This window comes from Oncorhynchus gorbuscha, unplaced genomic scaffold, assembly GCF_021184085.1.
Source record: "Oncorhynchus gorbuscha isolate QuinsamMale2020 ecotype Even-year unplaced genomic scaffold, OgorEven_v1.0 Un_scaffold_1817, whole genome shotgun sequence".
In the NCBI taxonomy this organism is placed as follows: domain Eukaryota; kingdom Metazoa; phylum Chordata; class Actinopteri; order Salmoniformes; family Salmonidae; genus Oncorhynchus; species Oncorhynchus gorbuscha.
This window is the reverse complement of record NW_025746491.1, coordinates 77,415-91,113: the sequence shown is the minus strand read 5'-3', so window position 1 is coordinate 91,113 and position 13,699 is coordinate 77,415. Positions and strand designations below refer to the sequence as shown.

Here is a 13,699-nt window from a genome sequence, read left to right as displayed (position 1 = left end):
CTGTTTGGGGGTTTTAGGCTGGGTTTCTGTACAGCACTTTGAGATATCAGCTGATGTAAGAAGGGCTTTATAAATACATTTGATTTGATTACAGGAAGGAAACGTCGGTGTTTATAGTGAGTCAGCGTTATTCTATTGGACCCCGGAAACAGACGATGCCTAGTATTGGACACGTACACTTCTGGTGGCCGTTTCCCCGGAAACAGACGATGCCTAGTGTTGGACACGTACACTTCTGGTGGCCGTTTCTCCGGAAACAGACGATCCCCGGAAACAGACGATGCCTAGTGTTGGACACCTACACTTCTGGTGGCCGTTTCCCCAGAAACAGACAATGCCTAGTGTTGGACACCTACACTTCTGGTGGCCGTTTCCCCGGAAACAGACGATGCCTAGTATTGGACACCAACACTTCTGGTGGCCGTTTCCCCGGAAACAGACGATGCCTAGTATTGGACACCGACACTTCTGGTGGCCGTTTCCCCGGAAACAGACGATGCCTAGTGTTGGACACCTACACTTCTGGTGGCCGTTTCCCCGGAAACAGACGATGCCTAGTATTGGACACCGACACTTCTGGTGGCCGTTTCCCCAGAAACAGACGATGCCTAGTATTGGACAACTACACTTCTGGTGGCCGTTTCCCCGGAAACAGACGATGCCTAGTATTGGACAACTACACTTCTGGTGGCCGTTTCCCCGGAAACAGACGATGCCTAGTATTGGACACGTACAGTTCTGGTGGCCGTTTCCCCGGAAACAGACGATGCCTAGTATTGGACACGTACACTTCTGGTGGCCGTTTCCCTGGAAACAGACGATGCCTAGTATTGGACACCTACACTTCTTGTGGCCGTTTCCCCGGAAACAGACGATGCCTAGTATTGGACACTGGAGAATCTCCATTGAAAGTGTGTTTCGGTGCAGGACGAGGTTTAATCTATATGAATGGACATAGAACGAGCACAGAGAGGCAAAGATGTTTATTAAAAGTTACAATAATATTGAAATAAATCTTCTTTGGAGAACGTGGAACATGTTCTCTTAATAATGAATAATAATGTTGGTCACATCGTTATTTTAATTTCTTAACAAATCTAACAGCATCACATCAATCCTCCAATCATAGGATGCATCCCAAAATTACACCCTATTCCCTATACAGTGTACTAGTATTGACCAGTAGTGCACTATATATATATCTCTATATATATATATATATCTCTATATATATAGATATATCTCTATATATCTAGATATATTATATATTTAGATATATCTATATTATATATATCTATATATATAGATATATCTCTATATATTATATATATATATATAGAGATATATCTCCTATATATAGATATATATATAGAGATATATATATATATAGATATATCTCTCTATATATAGATATATATATATATAGATATATCTCTCTCTATATCTATATATATAGATATATCTATATATCTCTATATATATATATAGATATATATATCTATATATATATATAGCTCTATATATATATCTCTATATATATATATCTATATATATATCTCTATATATATATATATATATATAGATATATATATATATAGATATAGATATATATAGATAGATAGATAAGGGAAGAGGGTACAATTTAGAACACAGCCCTGTATGGATGATTCTGATTGGGTGAAAGGGGGGTTTATCTCCTGTGTTTTAGTTCCTCCTCTCGTCTTCTCCTTTAGCTGTTGTGTCCCTGAAGAGCCTCGGCCATGAAGAGTTTGCCGAGGTTCTGGGAGGTGAACTCCTTCACATTCTGGCAGTAATTGTTAATCTGTCCTGTTTTGGCAGAAACAAAAACAGGGAAACACATTAGCAGAGCTGGAGGTCAATCATGTTGCATGTTGTCAAGAAGGGAGACATTGAACCGTGCCCAAAATGTCATCCTATCCCCTAATGTGGTGCACTAGTTCCAACCAGAGGCCTACGGGTGTGTCCCTATGGGCCCTGGTCACAAGTAGTGCACTATGTAGGGAATAGGGTGCTATTTTGGGATGAAGCCAACCATCAGAGAGACAGCAGACAGGCAGGGATGTCAGATGAAATCTACAACGCTGTAGATTAATGTGACATCATGAAGAGATGACAACAGAACAGATAGGTATCTACCAGAGAGAGAACAGAACAGATGGGTATCTACCAGAGAGAGAACAGAACAGATAGGTATCTACCAGAGAGAGAACAGAACAGATAGGTAGCTACCAGAGAGAGAACAGAACAGATAGGTATCTACCAGAGAGAGAACAGAACAGATAGGTATCTACCAGAGAGAACAGATAGGTATCTACCAGAGAGAGAACAGATAGGTATCTACCAGAGAGAGAACAGAACAGATAGGTATCTACCAGAGAGAGAACAGATAGGTATCTACCAGAGAGAGAACAGAATAGATAGGTAGCTACCAGAGAGAGAACAGAACAGATAGGTATCTACCAGAGAGAACAGATAGGTATCTACCAGAGAGAGAACAGAACAGATAGGTAGCTACCAGAGAGAGAACAGAACAGATAGGTATCTACCAGAGAGAACAGATAGGTATCTACCAGAGAGAGAACAGAATAGATAGGTAGCTACCAGAGAGAGAACAGAACAGATAGGTATCTACCAGAGAGAGAACAGAACAGATAGGTATCTACCAGAGAGAGAACAGAACAGATAGGTATCTACCAGAGAGAGAACAGAACAGATAGGTATCTACCAGAGAGAGAACAGAACAGATAGGTATCTACCAGAGAGAGAACAGAACAGATAGGTATCTACCAGAGAGAGAACAGAACAGATAGGTATCTACCAGAGAGAGAATAGATAGGTAGCTACCAGAGAGAGAACAGATGGGTATCTACCAGAGAGAGAACAGATGGGTATCTACCAGAGAGAGAACAGATGGGTATCTACCAGAGAGAGAACAGAACAGATAGGTATCTACCAGAGAGAGAACAGAACAGATAGGTATCTACCAGAGAGAGAACAGAACAGATAGGTATCTACCAGAGAGAGAACAGATAGGTATCTACCAGAGAGAGAACAGAACAGATAGGTATCTACCAGAGAGAGAACAGAACAGATAGGTAGCTACCAGAGAGAGAACAGAACAGATAGGTCTCTACCAGAGAGAGAACAGAACAGATAGGTAGCTACCAGAGAGAGAACAGAACAGATAGGTAGCTACCAGAGAGAGAACAGAACAGATAGGTATCTACCAGAGAGAACAGATAGGTATCTACCAGAGAGAGAACAGAACAGATAGGTATCTACCAGAGAACAGAACAGAACAGATAGGTAGCTACCAGAGAGAGAACAGAACAGATAGGTATCTACCAGAGAGAACAGATAGGTATCTACCAGAGAGAGAACAGAACAGATAGGTATCTACCAGAGAGAGAACAGAACAGATAGGTATCTACCAGAGAGAACAGATAGGTATCTACCAGAGAGAGAACAGAACAGATAGGTATCTACCAGAGAGAGAACAGAACAGATAGGTATCTACCAGAGAGAACAGAACAGATAGGTATCTACCAGAGAGAGAACAGAACAGATAGGTATCTACCAGAGAGAGAACAGAACAGATAGGTATCTACCAGAGAGAGAACAGAACAGATAGGTATCTACCAGAGAGAGAACAGAACAGATAGGTATCTACCAGAGAGAACAGATAGGTATCTACCAGAGAGAGAACAGAACAGATAGGTATCTACCAGAGAGAACAGATAGGTATCTACCAGAGAGAACAGATAGGTATCTACCAGAGAGAGAACAGATAGGTATCTACCAGAGAGAGAACAGAACAGATAGGTATCTACCAGAGAGAGAACAGAACAGATGGGTATCTACCAGAGAGAGAACAGAACAGATAGGTAGCTACCAGAGAGAGAACAGAACAGATAGGTAGCTACCAGAGAGAGAACAGAACAGATAGGTATCTACCAGAGAGAGAACAGAACAGATAGGTATCTACCAGAGAGAGAACAGATAGGTATCTACCAGAGAGAGAACAGATGGGTATCTACCAGAGAGAGAACAGAACAGATAGGTATCTACCAGAGAGAGAACAGAACAGATAGGTAGCTACCAGAGAGAGAACAGAACAGATAGGTAGCTACCAGAGAGAGAACAGAACTAGTAGCTGGTAGGAGGGAGGCTAGGAGGGAGGGAGGATGTGGGGGTACCTGCGATGAGGAGAGTGTCCATGCGAGGAGGGGGCTGTGGTGGTTTGAACATCTTGGAGACATCTTCCTCTGGTAGAGGAGTCTCTCCTCTGGTCTGTCTCTGAGCATTCTCCTGCTGGCGCCGCTGGACATACTGCAGAGAGAGAGAGAGAGAGAGAGAGGGAGAGGAGAAGAGAGGGAGAGGAGAAGAGAGGGAGAGGAGAAGAGAGGGAGAGGAGAGAGAGGGAGGGAGAGGAGGGAGGGGGAGAGGAGAGAGGGGAGAGGGAGAGGGAGAGAGAGAGGGGAGAGGAGAGAGGAGGAGGGAGAGAGAGGGGGGGGAGAGAATGAGGAGGGGGAGGAATGAGGAGGGAGGGAGAGAGAGTGAGAGAGAGAGAATGAGGAGGGAGGGGAGGGGGAGAGAGAGAGAATGAGGAGGGAGGGAGAGGAGGGAGGAGTGAGCGAGAACAGCTATAAAATCCGCCAGACATGACAGACAGTGATTTGTGTTGGTATATGACAGTGTAAATCAGCGTGTTAGAACCTAAAGGCCTTTTTAATTTGGGGAGGCAGAGCAGAGGACAGGTTGGTGGTGGGGCGTAGATGGTAGGAAACTACCGGAACCTGGATACACATACAAAGCCTGTCAAGCCTGCCAGAAACCAACATCACAATATTCTTGTAGAACTAGGCCGACACGAGAAACGACTCCGGGGCCGACGCGAGAAACGACTCCGGGGCCGACGCGAGAAACGACTCCGGGGCCGACGCGAGAAACGACTCCGGGGCCGACGCGAGAAACGACTCCGGGGCCGACGCGAGAAACGACTCCCGGGGCCGACGCGAGAAACGACCCCGGGGCCGACGAAAGAAACGACCCCGGGGCCGACGGAAACGACCCCGGGGCCGACGCGAGAAACGACTCCGGGGCCGACGCGAGAAATGCAAACTGGTATTTAGCGTTCCATCTCAAAATGCACCATTCCATACTGCAGTCAGCCCTCTACTGGGACACTGACATTACAGTGCAGCATCGTACCAAGTTCACCTGAGGCACCACTGTCTCCCTGGTATAGTGGATACATCAATATTATATAGTACCAATATAATATAGTGGATATAATCAACAGTTATATTATATAGTACCAATATAATATAGTGGATATATCAATAGTTATATTATATAGTACCAATATAATATAGTGGATATATCAACAGTTATATTATATAGTACCAATATAATATAGTGGATATATCAACAGTTACATTATATAGTACCAATATAATATAGTGGATATATCAACAGTTATATTATATAGTACCAATATAATATAGTGGATATATCAACAGTTATATTATATAGTACCAATATAATATAGTGGATATATCAACAGTTATATTATATAGTACCAATATAATATAGTGGATATATCAACAGTTATATTATATAGTACCAATATAATATAGTGGATATATCAATTGTTATCTTATATAGTACCAATATAATATAGTGGATATATCAACAATATTATATAGCCAATATAATATAGTGGATATATCAATAGTTATATTATATAGTACCAATATAATATAGTGGATATATCAACAGTTACATTATATAGTACCAATATAATATAGTGGATATATCAACAGTTACATTATATAGTACCAATATAATATAGTGGATATAAACAGTTATATTATAAAGTACCTAATAATATAGTGGATATATCAACAGTTATATTATATATCTCAATATAATATAGTGGATATATCAACAGTTATATTATATAGTAGAATATAATATAGTGGTTATATCAACAGTTACATTGTATAGTACCAAGCCTCTGTCTCTCTGGTATTGTGGATCTGGTTAGCAGCTTCCCTGCAGGACAAGTCCCAAATACTACCCGATCTCTTAAATAGTGCACTACTTTAGATGAAAACCCAGTGGTCTCTCTCTCCCTCCCTTCCCTTCCTCTCTGGAGGAGAGGACTCCCTGTGGACAGGGTCTAAACCTAATTTATATCGCCCCTCTAACACAATCACTGTCCAGGAAGTAGATTATCTCACTATCAACTACAGTGTGTTGATTACATTTTCCATCATGATAATAGAATGTGTGTGTGTGTCTCTCTCTCTCTCTGTGGGTTTGTGTTGTGTGTCGCTCTGTGTGGTGTGTGTGTGTGTGAACTACACATTGTGTTGTGTGTGTTACCTGGTGTTTCTGCTGCTGTTGCTTGCTGAGGTTACACTTATATTACAGTCTGACAATGTCCTGACTCAGATCATCCACTCTGTCCATCAGGAGCTGCATAGACTTCTCCAGGTGGTTACTGAGGGGAGATGAACTACACATCAGATTACAGTCTCCAGGTGGTTACTGAGAGGAGATGAACTACACATTATGATTACAGTCTCCAGGTGGTTACTGAGGGGAGATGAACTACACATTATATTACAGTCTCCAGGTGGTTACTGAGGGGAGATGAACTACACATTATGATTACAGTCTCCAGGTGGTTCCTGAGGGGAGTTGAACTACACATTAGATTACAGTCTCCAGGTGGTTCCTGAGGGGAGATGAACTACACATTATGATTACATTCTGCAGGTGGTTACTGAGGGGAGATGAACTACACACTACAGATGCTAGGAACAGACAGTGGCGTCTGTAGTCCGAGGGGGACAGGTTCACTCAGCCGTCCATAGCTCTGGTGTTTCCTCTCTCTCTCTCTCGGTCTCACACAGCCAAGGCCGCGGGACCAGACGGATTACCAGGACGGGTAGTCAAGACATAAACGCTGTCCCGCCGGGAAGTGCCTTCGCTGACATGTTCCACCTCTCCCTGACCCCAGTCTGTAAATACCCCCAGTCTGTAAATCCTGAAGCTGGGCGACAGAAGAGGAAATAACTTGTCCCAGCGATGAAAGGTGCCGGGGCGGGGGACATTGCTTACATCCACTATGACAGGCTCATTGTCACCCCTCCCCCTCCCAGAAGTCTGGAAGGGATGAGAGAGCCTATGGGTTCGTAACTTCAACCCAGCAGCACAACACACCAACTGACTGCTGAATGAAAACAGCCCATATTAATGTCTGTCTACGAGAAGCTGCCCAGGAAAGGGCTGAAAACAGCCCATATTAATGTCTGTCTATGAGAAGCTGCCCAGGAAAGGGCTGAAAACAGCCCATATTAATGTCTGTCTATGAGAAGCTGCCCAGGAAAGGGCTGAAAACAGCCCATATTAATGTCTGTCTATGAGAAGCTGCCCAGGAAAGGGCTGAAAACAGCCCATATTAATGTCTGTCTATGAGAAGCTGCCCAGGAAAGGGCTGAAAACAGCCCATATTAATGTCTGTCTATGAGAAGCTGCCCAGGAAAGGGCTGAAAACAGCCCATATTAATGTCTGTCTATGAGAAGCTGCCCAGGAAAGGGCTGAAAACAGCCCATATTAATGTCTGTCTATGAGAAGCTGCCCAGGAAAGGGCTGAACACGGCCCATATTAATGTCTGTCTATGAGAAGCTGCCCAGGAAAGGGCTGAAAACAGCCCATATTAATGTCTGTCTATGAGAAGCTGCCCAGGAAAGGGCTGAAAACAGCCCATATTAATGTCTGTCTATGAGAAGCTGCCCAGGAAAGGGCTGAAAACAGCCCATATTAATGTCTGTCTATGAGAAGCTTCCCAGGAAAGGGCTGAAAACAGCCCATATTAATATATATATATAGCCTTAGAAATAAGGGTCAGGAAATCAATAACTTGCTAACATCCGATAACATTAATTTAATTAGCCTTTTCTGAGAATCACTTTGATGATACAGCAACAGCAATACAAGGATACAACATCTATAGAAGAGACAGGAATGCTTATGGCGGAGGAGTTGCTGTATATATTCAGAGCCATATTCCCTGTAATGCTTATGGGGGAAGTGTTGCTGTATATATTCAGAGCCATATTCCCTGTAACGCTTAGAGAAGATCTTATGTAACATCTATAGAAGAGACAGGAATGCTTATGGGGGAGGTGTTGCTGTATATATTCAGAGCCATATTCCCTGTGATGCTTATGGGGGAAGTGTTGCTGTATATATTCAGAGCCATATTCCCTGTAATGCTTATGGGGGAAGTGTTGCTGTAATATATTCAGAGCCATATTCAACCTGTAATGCTTACAGAAGATCTCATGTCCAGTGTTATTGAAGTGTTCTGGTTGCAGGTTCACTCAACAGGCCCTTCATCTAAAGCATTTTATTGTCAGGTGTTTATGTTGGCCACCAAGTGCTAACAGTCAGTATCTAAATCATGTCTGAAATCTTGTTCAGTGTTCGTGAATAAACAGGAGAGGTCTACTTTCTCAGGGGACCTGAATAATTGGCTGGTTTTCATCAAGCTGTCCGCTCAACAGGAAGCTTCTCACTGTAACCAGTGTCTGTAATCTGGTTCAGGTTATTAATCAACCCACTCAACAGGAAGCTTCTCACTGTAACCAGTGTCTGTAATCTGGTTCAGGTTATTAATCAACCCACTCAACAGGAAGCTTCTCACTGTAACCAGTGTCTGTAATCTGGTTCAGGTTATTAATCAACCTACCAGGGTGTTTACAAACACTACAGAAACAAGATCATCCACATGTATCGATCACATTGCTACGAATACTGTAGAACTGTGTTTATCCGTACCCATTAGATGCAGTGATCACAGTGTAGTGGCTATATACAGGAAGGACAACGTTCCAACAGCTGGGCCTTAAATAGTATATAAGAGATCATACAGAACATTTAACTGTGATTTATGTGGATGATGTTAAACATATTTGTTGATGTGATTAATAAGGAGCATCCAGACGCTACTCTTATTGTATATATTAAAATAGCCTTTTTCCAATTATTGATAAACAAGCACCTGTTAAGAAACTGACTGTTAGAACTGTTAAAGGCTCCGTGGATCGATGAGGAAATGAAGAAACTGTATTGGTTGAAAGAGACGGGACAAGAGGAAGTGGCTAACAAGTCTGGCTGTACATCTGACTGGCCGACTTCCTGCCGAATTGAGAAATGATACGACTCGACTCATCAACAAAAGAAGAAGAAACTGTACGATGAAGCCAAGATCAATAATATAAAAACGTACTTTAAAATGGAATTATGGGTAGAAAAGACCGATTCTACTCCGTCTTTCATTGAATCAGATGGCTTATTCATCACAAAACCATTTGATGTTGCCAATTAGCTTCGTGATTATTTCATTGCCAAAGTGGGAAAGTTTAGGAGGGGGGAAAAATGCCAGTGAGCAATTGTGCTCGTGCATAAAACAACTAATGAAAAGGAAAAGCATTGGGATTTTATAAAGTTAGTGAGGGAGATGTGGAACAATCAATCAATAATGAACAACCTTCCTGGCATTGACAACTTAGAAGGAAAGCTAGTGAAGATGGTAACTGACTCTATAGCCACTCCCAGTCGGTCATTATCTTTCATCTGAATCTAATAATAATAATATATGCCATTTAGCAGACGCTTTTATCCAAAGCGACTTACAGTCATGTGTGCATACATTCTACGTATGGGTGGTCCCGGGGATCGAACCCACTACCCTGGCGTTACAAGCGCCATGCTCTACCAACTGAGCTACAGAAGGACCACGGAATCTAGGAGGGGAGTCTGTCTTCCGTCTAGACGACAAAGTCATTCCGCTCCCCAAGAGCGGTAAAAGGGGTCCTTTAAAAAGGTCTCTAACGTCAAAACCTTTCATCTCGTTGCTCTTAGAAAACTGTTGGGGGGAGGAGAAAGAAAAAAGAAAGTGTTTCGACCAAATACAAGACTATTTCTCTGTAAACAAAATGAACAACAAGTCTTTTCAGCAGCTTATAAAAGAAGGGTACTCCACATGTACTGACAAGTGACTGGTGATTGGTTGAAAGCTTATAAAAGAAGGGTACTCCACATGTACTGACAAGTGACTGGTGATTGGTTGAAAGCTTATGACAAGTGAAAAGCTTATAAAAAGGGTACTCCACATGTACTGACAAGTGACTGGTGATTGGTTGAACGCTTATAAAAGAAGGGTACTCCACATGTACTGACAAGTGACTGGTGATTGGTTGAAAGCTTATAAAAGAAGGGTACTCCACATGTACTGACAAGTGACTGGTGATTGGTTGAAAGCTTATAAAAGAAGGGTACTCCACATGTACTGACAAGTGACTGGTGATTGGTTGAAAGCTTATAAAAGAAGGGTACTCCACATGTACTGACAAGTGACTGGTGATTGGTTGAAAGCTTATAAAAGAAGGGTACTCCACATGTACTGACAAGTGACTGGTGATTGGTTGAAAGCTTATAAAAGAAGGGTACTCCACATGTACTGACAAGTGACTGGTGATTGGTTGAAAGCTTATAAAAGAAGGGTACTCCACATGTACTGACAAGTGACTGGTGATTGGTTGAAAGCTTATAAAAGAAGGGTACTCCACATGTACTGACAAGTGACTGGTGATTGGTTGAAAGCTTATAAAAGAAGGGTACTCGACATGTACTGACAAGTGACTGGTGATTGGTTGAAAGCTTATAAAAGAAGGGTACTCGACATGTACTGACAAGTGACTGGTGATTGGTTGAAAGCTTATAAAAGAAGGGTACTCCACATGTACTGACAAGTGACTGGTGATTGGTTGAAAGCTTATAAAAGAAGGGTACTCCACATGTACTGACAAGTGACTGGTGATTGGTTGAAAGAATAAGAAGAGTGATTGATGACAGCTTGGCACACTCTTGGCATTCTCTCAACCAGCTTCATGAGATGAGTCACCTGGAATGCATTTCAATTAACAGGTGTGCCTTGTTAAAAGCTCATTTGTGCCATTTCTTTCCAGTCTCAATGAGTTTGAGCCAATCAGTTGCGTTGTGACAAGGTAGGGTGGGGGGGGATACACAGAAGACAGCCCTATTTGGAAACAGACCAAGTCCATATTATAACAAGAAAAGCTTAAATAAGCAAAGAGAAACGACAGTCCATCATTACTTTATTAAAAGACATGAAGGTCAGTCAATGAGGAGAATTTCAAGAAAGTTTCTTCCAAGTTACAGTCACAAAAACCATCCAGCGCTGTGATGAAACTGGCTCTCATGAGGACCGCCACAGGGAAAGGAAGACCCAGTTACTCTCTGCTGCAGAGGATAAATTCATTAGAGTTTACTGCACTTCAGATTGCAGCCCAAATAAACGCTTCACAAAGTTCCAGTAAAACAGACACTTCTCAACATCAACTGTTCAGAGGAGACTCGTGAATCGGTCTTTCATGGTCGAATTGCTGCAAAGAAACCACTACTAAAGGACACCAATAAGAAGAAGAGACTTGCTTGGGCCAAGAAACACGAGCAATGGACATTAGACCGGTGGAAATCTGTCCTTTGGTCTGATGAGTCCAAATTTGAGATTTTTGGTTCCAACCGCCGTGTCTTTGAGAGACGAAGAGGAGGTGAACGGATGATCTCCACATGTGTGGTACACACACACACACACACACACACACACACACACACACACACACACACACACACACACACACACACACACACACACACACACACACACACACACACACACACACACACACACACACACACACACACACACACGTTTGGGGTCACTTAGAAGTGTCCTTGTTTTTGAAAGAAAAGCTAATATTTTGTCCATTAAAATACCATCAAATTGATCAGAAATACAGTGTAGACATTGTTAATGTTGTAAATGACTATTGTAGCTGGAAACGGCAGATGTTTAATGGAATATCTACATAGGCGTACAGAGGCTCATTAACAGCAACCATCACTCCTGTGTTCCAATGGCACGTTGTGTTAGCTAATACAAGTTTATCATTTCAAAAGACTAATTGATCATTAGAAAACCCCTTTTCAGATGTGCTAACATAATTGCAAACTGTTCTGATTAAAGAAGCAATAAAACTGGCCTTCTTTAGACTAGTTGAGTATCTGGAGCAGCAGCATTTGTGGGTTCGATTACAGGCTCAATCAAAGAATCAAAGACATTTCTTCTGAAACTCGTCAGTCTATTCTTGTTCTGAGAAATGAAGGCTATTCAAAGCGAGAAATTTCCAAGAAACTGAAGATCTCGTACAACGTTGTGTACTACTCTCTTCACAGAACAGCTCAAACTGGCTCTAACCAGAATAGAAAGAGGAGTGGGAGGCCCCGGTGCACAACTGAGCAAAAGTACATTAGAGTGTCTACTTTGAGAAACAGACTCCTCTCACAAGTCCTCAATTGGCAGCTTCATTAAATAGTACCGGCAAAACACCAGTCTCATCGTCAACAGTGAAGAAGCGACTCCGGGATGCTGGCCTTTAGGCAGAGTTCCTCTGTTCAGTGTCTGTGTTCTTTTGCCCATCTAAATCTTTTCTTTTTATTGGCCAGTCTGAGATATGGCTTTTCTTTGCAACTCTGCCTAGAAGGCCAGCATCCAGGAGTCGCCTCTTCACCGTTGACGTTGAGCCTGGTGTTTACTATTTAATGAAGCTGCCAGTTGAGGACTTGTGAGAGGAGTCTGTTTCTCAAACTAGACACTCTAGTGTACTTGTCCTCTTGCTCAGTTGTGCACAGAGTCAGTCCACCTTGTGAATGAATGGAAGAATCTCTCTATAGATTTCTCTCTACACTGATCTCCTTCACCTCAGAACAGAGTGTTTTGGATAAAGAATGTTATGTTCACATCTCTCTTATAACCTGCACTCAATTAACCTTCCCTATCATGCCCCTGGTCCTTGTTCACAACCCTTTTAGAGGGCTGGGGCACAGGAGAGGGCCTGGTAGAAACCCTTTCAGAGAGGGCTGGGGCACAGGAGAGGCCCTGCTGAAAACCCTTTCAGAGAGGGCTGGGGCACAGGAGAGGGCCTGCTGAAAACCCTTTCAGAGAGGGCCTGGTAGAAACCCTTTCAGAGAGGGCTGGGGCACAGGAGAGGGCCTGCTGAAAACCCTTTCAGAGAGGGCCTGGTAGAAACCCTTTCAGAGAGGGCTGGGGCACAGGAGAGGCCCTGCTGAAAACCCTTTCAGAGAGGGCCTGGGGCACAGGAGAGGGCCTGCTGAAAACCCTTTCAGAGAGGGCCTGGTAGAAACCCTTTCAGAGAGGGCTGGGGCACAGGAGAGGCCCTGCTGAAAACCCTTTCAGAGAGGGCTGGGGCACAGGAGAGGCCCTGCTGAAAACCCTTTCAGAGAGGGCTGGGGAACATGAGAGGGCCTGCTGAAACACCTTTCAGAGAGGGCCTGGAGAAAAACATTATGTTTTAGTGCTTCTGAATGGACCAACACTATAGACTAATACCACAACACTATAGACTAATACCACAACACTATAGACTAATACCACAACACTATAGACAAATACCACAACACTATAGACTAATACCACAACACTATAGACTAATACCACAACACTATAGACTAATACCACAACACTATAGACTAACACCACAACACTATAGACTAAC

The 13,699-nt window shown here is 42.8% G+C and overlaps 1 pseudogene; it reads right to left on the bottom strand.

The window, feature by feature from the left end:
- Nucleotides 1-1,571: 1,571 nt before the first annotated feature.
- Nucleotides 1,572-13,699, bottom strand: part of LOC124024281 — a 54,885-nt pseudogene continuing 42,757 nt past the window's right edge.